The sequence below is a fragment of the Manis javanica genome, chromosome 8, assembly GCF_040802235.1.
Source record: "Manis javanica isolate MJ-LG chromosome 8, MJ_LKY, whole genome shotgun sequence".
In the NCBI taxonomy this organism is placed as follows: Eukaryota; Metazoa; Chordata; class Mammalia; order Pholidota; family Manidae; genus Manis; species Manis javanica.
In genome coordinates, this window is record NC_133163.1 from 38,653,018 (window position 1) to 38,662,187 (window position 9,170).

A 9,170-nucleotide genomic window follows, 5' to 3' on the forward strand; every position below is an offset into this window, starting at 1 on the left:
CTATTATAAATAAATTGCCAGAAAAACAAAACTGGGAGGCACTCATTAAAACACAGCAAAGTGTTAATAGTGGTTGTCTGTATGTGATGGAATTCTAGGCATTTTTTTTGTTCTTTTTTCTATAATTGCTTTTGTAACAGGAAGAATAACAGTTTTATGTGTTAACTTGTCTAGGCTAAACCCCGTGGTTCAATCAAACACTAACCTAGGTGTTCCTGTGAAGGTATTCTGTAGATGTGATTAACACCTACAGTTAACTTTTGGTAAAGGAGATTATCCTCAATCATCTGGGCATACCTGGTGCAATCGGTTGAAAGGCCTTCAGAGCAGAACTGAGGTTTATGTGAAGAGAGTCTGCCTTGGGCTGCAGCCTTCACTCCTGCAGTTTCCAGCCTGCCCTTCCTGACAGCCTGCCCTTCCTGACAGCCTGCCCTATGGATTTCGGACTTGCCTAGCCAGCTCCCATGGTCATATAAGCCAATTCCTTGCAATAAAAATAAACACATATTTCTCTCCCACCTGGTGGAACCCTTAATGATCCAATACCCACTCAGTGTCCCTCCTTGCTTCTCCTCAAAAGAGATGCTGTTCAGAACATCTTAAGACATCCAACCTTTCTTTTTCTTGTTTGGTAATTTTTTGTCCTCCCAGGACTGAGATTTCTGGGAGTAGTATGAACATGTTTAACAAACATCCACAGTCTTTATTAAGGTCCCCAAACAACTGGTATAGTGAACCCAGGAGCCAAATTAAATGGTGAGCCAGATGGGCATGTGATGAGGCGTCAATCTGAAATGGATCCTGAAACATCTCTGGAAATGGAATAAGATGGGGAAAATTGTGTTCAGCAGGCGCACTCTCAGGGACAGTACTCTGTGTAATTACAAAGAATAATTTGGCAAATTGCAGGGTCTGGGGCAATGAGACTTCCAAAGAGAATACTTGGAGAAAAAGCTGGGGGCCTCTAACACTCCTTCTGATAGTGGTGGTTCCAGTTAACTGGAGGAAATTTTTGCTGGCTGGAGTGTACCACTTGTGCCCAGAAGCGACCTGCAAGGGACAGAAGGAGAGGCGAAGTTCTGTTCCATTGGTCGACTTATCCTCATGCAGTCCTTTGCCTGCCTGCTAAGAAAAAATCTGAACAAATATTTAAATAAATAAATGTTGAATAGAGTGCCAAAATATTAATCTGCTTGAGTTGCCCACTTATGTAGGTCGTCCGTTATGAACCTCAAATTGATACCTGAATTAGGTTTATTAACGACATGCAGTATACATTTACTTCCTTAGAATGATAAAGGGAAATGTAACGTTGTTAGGGTTTGGAGTAGAGAGTTACATAGTGGTGGGGATGTGAAAAGCCTGAATCCCAGAAGATCCCATAAAAGATGTGGGGTTTCAAGATCTGTTTTCCATTTATTCAAGCAATATATTTCAGGTGTCAGGCATTATACAGAGTGTTATGAGCACAGAAGTGAGAGAGACATTACAGACCCTCCTCCCAATGGAGTCTGGGGGAAAGATGGGCAATAATTGCATAGAGATTACATACATAATTATTTAGTAGTAAGCACAGTGAAGGACACACACCTGGGGTCGTGAGGACATGTAATAGAATGAACGGGCCCAAACAACTCAGGATGGCTGAAGCAGCTTGTAGAGGCAGACAGTGTCCTGGTGGGACTGACAGAGGAAGCTGACTTTCCTAAGCTGAGCATGAGTCCCTGAGTTAGAGTTGAGTGTGTGTAAGTGTGTGTGTGCATGCATAGGTGTGTGTGTTGGGGGTGGGAAGAAGAGCAGGTAGGAGGTAGGATGCAGAAGTCAGCACTTGTGGCTATTTATCTTGGAATTTAGACCATCTAATCATCTCTCAGCAAAAATAGCAGGGGGAAGACACAGCAAGCACAGCACAAATATGAGTAACTCTACAGTTTCTGTCCTGTTTCTTCACAGGTGCTGACTAAAGACCAAGAGAGGAGAAAATTGTCCAGGTGCTATACCATGTGCCAGGCTCTGTATAGGGTGCTTGACATAAACTTTTTTACTTAAACTTCCCATGATGATGTCACTATCCCAATAGGAAAAAGGAGGAAGGCTCAGTCTAGTGATTTAGAAGAACTTATTCAAAAGTCAAAGAAGTTAACACAAGGGTAGGTGTTTGCTGTAGCTACAGTGCATATAAGAACGGGATCAATAAGAATCATTTTGGAAATAAGTAGAGTTTGTATTGAATGCTTTTGCTGAATGTTGTCTATTCCTGTGTCATACAATTGAATTAATGTTTATCTGAGGCTTATGGATGAGTTCTCCATTCCTTTAATCCAAGAGCATTTAGAGCAGAGAAAGCAATTAACAAAAATAAATGGTTGGGTGAGACATTTTTTAACTCGGCTTTCAGATTTTTATTGACAAGTTACCTTCTGTTTTTCTATCATTTCTAAATTTTTTTTTGCCTTCACCACAACTCTTATTAAATGTTTTAAAAATGGCACTTGCCTCTAATTTATTTCAAATGGCATAAACTTTATGAAAGTCTTTCTAATCAAGAGAGTCCCTGGTTTTCGTCTTGCTGGACCTACTAAGATCTGGATGGTTAGGCTGTGAGATAGGCTTTGACAAGTTAGGGGATATGCTCTGACATTAGCAATAAGGCCCCTGCTCCTCAGTTTTAGGGCTCTTCTTTGCTGCACCCAAGAGTCATGGGCTTCAAAATTCATCTTCAAAATATTCCTCTGAATTAGAAATACTATTATGAATTTTTGACTGAAGAAATATACCGCCTCTGGGAACAAGCAGAGAAGGAATTCACTAGCAGGAGGGTACCAGGGAGCTCAGAGAGTCAGCTGCAAGCTCAGGGAATCAGGCTTGACCAGCAAACCATACTCAAGGTAAGTAAGAAGGCCAAATGTACAGCCAAAAATCACAGGATGGAAAGGGTCTGGTTAGACATCTCTGTGCTGCCATCACCACTCCCACGGGAATGGATTCTCAACGGTCTCAGCATCTCTGAGTCACTTGTTCTGGATTCAGAACTCCAGGTGGAATTGTGCTGCGTATGGTGAGCCAAGCTTAGGCCAAGTGTCACAGCTCCGGCTGTGGCAGTTCAGAGGGACTAAGCATATACGCTGCTTGGTTTCCATAGTACGAGGCACATGGGCAGGTAAGGCACAGACTCAAGGGGGACCATCACTCTCAGGGTCAAACAATGAACAGTTCTCATAAAGAATACATTTTAATTTTAATGATCTTCAAATTCAGTAGAATTGCTCATGGATGCCCTAGAATTTGCACATAAAAATATGACACCACACAGTTTGCCATCTGTTTCATGGTCTTCACTTTTCAGCATCAATGCAAACTCTTTGTGGTCAAATACAATTGAAATAATCCACGTTCTGTTTCTTCGTTCAGTCAGTCGCTTCTATCATTGCTTAATTTCGAAGATGTTTAAATGCAGGAATGTATAGTATCACTGGGTTTGGAGACACAAAACGTGTTGACGGGAGCTGGGGTAATTCCAACGTGTCACAGACTTACTGTCAAAGGGAGCACCTGTGCCTGAACCCCCCTGTGTCAGGGACAACAAGGAGGCTGCCATTGTGTAGCGCTCTCAGGGAGGAGCATTTCATCACTGACACTGCTTAAATTGTCAGCCTTGGTGATAATAAGCAGCAGACTGACTTGTCAATTTTGTTACTGTTTTTAAATTCTCCAAAGCAGGGCATCCTCTTATTGCCTGTACCCTCTCTCTCCCATTAACCACCATTGTATGCCACTGTTGGAAGTGTTACACAGGAGTCTGGCAATAGACACGGATCCAGGTGGGAGACGACAGAGGGAGGTCATCCTGATTTGTACCAGGTCCGTGTATTACCTGTCCAAAAGATGCTATCTTCGGGGTGTCCTAGTTGTAGCCTTTTCTAATGGCAAAGCCCCATGTTCCTGAGCCAGTCAGCGGGTTGTGAGCCCAGGGCAGTGTGGCCCAGTTAGCTGCCCCCAGCTCAGGACTGGCCAGCTGCCTGTGCAGTGAGTGCCTTCTGGCCATGCTGGCAACAGAGACAGAGGAATCGCCAGGTCAGTTCACACTCGTTGCTACTGTGAGAAAGACAAGAAAAAATACAGTCTGCCCCTGGTGTGTCCTCATCTCTGAAAGATGGGACACTACTGATTACAACCAGATTCCCACCGTAAAAGCAAATCTTCCACTAATTAGGAACATTAGCTTTGTGCAAGGCTGGGTATAAAATAACTTTCATTTCACTCATTTCAGAAGACAGGGCTGATGAGGGCAAGAGGATATGCCCCACATAACAAGAGCTATTGTTCAGTCCCTCAGGAAGACATTCCCAGGGCAAGACAGTGCAGTTTTCACAGCTGGACTCATCCCCAAGAGATAATTTTATAATCGTGCTCTTGGTTTTATTTTTTCAACTTCATTAGAAACTACAAGAGATGCCTGACCCTATCCCTAACCCGTGGATGCATAGACATAAGGAATTCCCAGACGCATAGACTTGGCAATGACTGATTCACCCCTGAAAAGTTGCTTTGCACTAAGCCCTTCTGACACTAATGCTCATGCTTAAGCAAACACATTACTTAGAGAGAAGAATGGCTGTCAGCCTGCCCAGGCTCTTCAGCACCACGGAGCTGCAGCTGCTCTGGGTCTCATTCAAACAAGCGCAGGGAGACCAGTCCTGTAGACACGCACAGGGATCCTCAGATTTGCACACTTTTGCTTACACATCACACACAATCAGCATCCAACAGCTGACTTCAAGAAGCTCCTAAGCAGAAAAAGAAACATTACTGGTTATTAATAAGCGTGATGTATCTGCAGATATAACAAGCCTGAAATATTTGTGACATAATCTCTGTATTCTCTGCCCCTCTTTTTCTTTCTCCCTTTTCTTTTTTCTTTATATGAGAATATTCACATTTGCAGTGAGAGAGACCTGTTGGAGAATCAAATGATTTGTAGAAGGTGTTATATTTGGGACCATTTCTTAATCTTTTCCACTGTAGCTGGTTCCTTGGAGTTCCTGTGTTCACATTAGCAGTTCTGTCTGGGACTATGAATTATGCTGTCAAAAGGAGTTTCAAACTGGATTTGTTACCTGGATACCCACAAATATGCCTGGTCTGTTTGTATAAATCTGAAAAACCTTCCTTGTCCTTAGGAAACCAGGCCATTCTGCATATTAGGAAAGGGACAGTGAATCCAAGGTCCCATTGGGGCTCTGGGCCATTAGGGGAACAGTGCCTGGATAAATAATGGTAGAAAGGAGCCCAGAGTCCACTTTTGACTGGAGTGGTAGTATTCCATTCACCAGGAGGTAGACTTCTCTGTGGCTGGAGAGAGTGCCATTAGACATCTCTGAAGGTGAGCTTAATACGGAGTTCTGCCTGTCCACAGTCACAGCAGTCCCAATTTAAAGACTCCTTCACATCATGCACACTACACCACAAAACAGTCCAGCCGGTGCAGCATAGGCCAGACGCAGGGACCAAAGGAAACAAGGGCAAAGCAGACACTGGAGGGATGACTGAGCTCAGTGGCTTAAATCCTGGACCATCTGTACACCGGAAGGGCTGGCGGGAGATTTGCTGAGACATGGTTCAGCCTATTCTCTCATCAGGTCAGACTCAAACATTCACATCTGACAACGTACCACATATGTCATTCTCACTTTCTGCAGAGACCACTTCTTCTCAACCCACAACCCAGCCTCAGGGAGCTGACTGCGAGCGGGGTTGATCACGTGGAGCTTAGGACCGCTGAAGGCACCTCGCCCACCTCACCCCTGGAAGAAGCCTCTGGGGCTTCCTGTCTGCAGATGCACTCCCCAGATGGCCGTTGTCTGTTCTGTCACCCAGAGCCCTCCAGGCTAAGTGCACCAGGATTGGCTCTCACGGAAGGCAGGGGAGGAACAGCAGCCCACGCTAACAGGGCCAGCTGCTTGAGGTCCTGGCCCTGCCGCTGGTGCCGGGAGGAGGCTCTGCTGCCAGGGCCCCTGCTCACTCTCTCCCTCATTCTCCTGGTGGCCTGATTTTACCTAGTGCAGCCTCCAAGTGTGGCTCATGGCTCCCTTACTGGAGAATCATCTAGGGTGTCTGTTGAAAATGCAGATTCAGAATCTCTGAGTGTGAGGCCCATAAGTGTGTTCTTTTAGCACATACCTTCATGCACATTAAAATTTGAGAGCCCTTGGAGTTCTTTAGCCACTGGTCATATGTATTCCTATTTTATTTTATTTGGACCTCAGGAGAACGCAATGGAGTTAATCACTCATCAGTTCTTGCACCACAGTTACTCTCTCTCCATCTTGTCCACTGAGGTATAGTTACATACACAGAACTGCACATGTTTAAAGTGCACACTATAAGTTTTGACATATATACATACCTGTGCAACTGTTACCACAATCAAGATAACCACTTCTCATCCCCATTCCCTTGTCCACCATAGGTATAGACTTGAACTTCTGTATATCCTTCCAATCCATCTGTACATGTTAGACATATATTCTTGAAAATATACTATATGATGCCATTTAAGCATACCTAGTTTTAGGTTGCAGAATGCATGTGAAATTGGATTTGTTTCACAAGTATCAGTTAGAAAAAATAATTTGGCTTATAAAATATAAAATTCAAATAATAGTAGCCTAAATAATGAAGGCATTTATGACCTCACATAACAGGAAGTCTGGCGGTAGTTCCAAGGTTGGTGCAGAAGTTTGGTGAAGTCATTCTGGCATTTCTCCAGGCCTTTCCATCCTGGCTGCAAGAGAGTTGCTATGGCTCCAAACATAACATCCTCACCTCACTGCATTTAAGAAGTGAAGAGTAGGGCAGAGGACCCTAGAGAGAGCTCCCCTCATATTTTTCTTTTTTTCCATCAAGGACAAAAATCTTTCTCCGAAGCCCCCTTGATGTCCCTTTCTAGCTCATTAACCAGAAAAATGTGACATAACTACTCAGATCCATTGCTGGCAAAAGGGAATTGGGTTGCCACTTGTACCAATTTATGATTTAGTCTCTGGGCGAGGCATTTCACCTATCAAACAAAATCAGTGTTCTGAGAGCAAAGAACCCTTGGAGAATGACTGTTAGGTAGAAAACTAACAAAGGTTTCTGATGTGGATGGGAAAAGATTTGAGTCAAGATCATCTATGTTCTCCAATCTTAGGGCCCTGAAGTTAAGGGTTTCTCATTTATTATTTAGCAATAACCATGGAGCACCTGCTATGTTAGGCACTGGAAATACAATGATGAGCAAAATCCAATGATGGACAGGATCCACCACCACAAAGATCACAATGCTGTATGGGAGGAAACATTAAATGAATGTTCTCAAAACATAAAGTTACCAGTTTAGTAAAGTCCTGTGAAAGTCAGGAACTGGGACCTAGTATAGTACATAATGAGGACACCTGTTCTGACAAGGTGGTAATTCTTTGACATCTCAGTGAAGAGAAGTAGAGGTACTGAGAAAGTTGGTGGCCCAGCAGAAGCCTGAAGTTGCCATGAAAGGGAAGGGGTCTATGGGACCAGAGGCAAGTGGCTGGGGCTCTGGAATCCAGTGGAACAGAATCATTTAATTCTATTATTGATTCCATTTTATAGACAAAGAAACTGAGGTTCAAATAAGATAAGTAACTTACCCAAGTTTATGCAGTTAGCAAGTAGCTGATCTTGAATTTGAACCCAGTGTGTCCTCAGAACCTCCATGCTTTTCACCACTTACAAGGTACTACTTGTAAGGTGGCAAGTGGCAATACTAAGTATAGACAAACTTTCAGGATCATGTGGAGGAGGAAAAGGTGACTTCCAGAATGGAAGACTGAAGAAAGCTGCATGGAAGAGATAGCACTGGATCCCATCTTTTCATCAATGTGTCTGTCTTTTCCTTTTAAACATACAATGATAATTAATTGTCAGTTCTTGTCAGATAACTTCAACATCTGAATCAATACTGTCCTCTTTCTCTTGAGTTTTTAGCCATGTGGTCCTGCCTTTTGGCGTGCCTAGTAAATTTTAATTGAATGCTGAACATTATGTATACTAAGTCATAGAGACTTCAGATGTTAAGTTATTTCAGAGAGGGTTTACCATGCTCCCATTGCACAGACAAAATGGTGGCTGACCATGTTACTCCAATTACTGATTTGCTGAGTCAAGATTGAATTTTAGCTCTGGTAAATTTCAGTCTCCCACCATGTCATCTTCAACCTGGGCTTTCAACAAAAAACCCATTGTATTCTGCAAGGTACCTCCCACAGAGGGTACTAAACTCTAATCTTAGTCTTACAAGACTGCTGAAAAACTTTACTCTGCTTTTCAGAGGCAGGGTTTCCCACTTGCATTTAAAAACCCATCCTCTGAGCAGCCCCAGTAGTTGGCAAACATTCTCAGAGGAAAGCAGCCCATATGCCTGAGGCCCTCCCTAGTCTTTCACCAAAACTGCCGGTTTCCCTCCCTCCTCAGCAGCCCTCTGCCAGACTTTGCACTGCATCTCACCACGGGATTCTCAGCCTCCTGCAAATGCTCTCAATGGAAAGGTGGCTACCGAAGCAGCTCTTTCAAGTTCTTCCCCTTTCCAATGCTTTAGCTCTTCCAGTTTTCCTTGCCTCAGCAGCTCTAGGCTTCCTTCAAAGAGATAATTTCTGCGTTTTATTTGGCTTTCCTAATTATTCTGTTGGGAGTGTTGATGTGCTGACTGCAATTCTGTCTACTCAGAAGAGGAAGCAACTGAGATGGGAGGGGAAGATGGATTGGAATATGGAAAGTGACCTGCTCTAAACAGCAGCTATGATCTCCCTGCCACCAGATCCATTAGTCTTTTCCTTATCCTCAACCTTGTTGACTGACATTCCTGTGTGATTTGGCCCCTCCTCAGAAACTCTCCAGTCTTCCTCTTTTATTCTTCATTACTTCTGTAGTTTCTCCTCCAGCTCTTTCTTCACACTTTTCTTAATTGATGTGATTCAAGATTCAGCATGCATCACTGCTCTTCCTATACACATTCTTCCTTGTAAATCAACACTCTCTGGGCTTCAGCAGCCACCTCCATGCAGATAACCTCTGATTCTATACTAAGACCGCTGCCCTTCTCTGAAACTCCAGTCTTATCTTTATGGCCACCTAGGCCCACTTGAATGAGAGCG

At 43.6% G+C, this 9,170-nt stretch overlaps 1 long non-coding RNA gene across 1 annotated transcript; it reads right to left on the reverse strand.

The window, feature by feature from the left end:
- Window positions 1–1,447: 1,447 nt before the first annotated feature.
- On the reverse strand, window positions 1,448–8,288 carry LOC118970273 (uncharacterized). The gene is made up of 3 exons (XR_005058122.2): window positions 7,668–8,288; window positions 4,600–4,787; window positions 1,448–4,095 (listed from the first exon to the last, which is right to left on the reverse strand). It is a non-coding gene; the product is annotated as an uncharacterized lncRNA (long non-coding RNA).
- Between the last annotated feature and the right edge of the window lie 882 nt (window positions 8,289–9,170).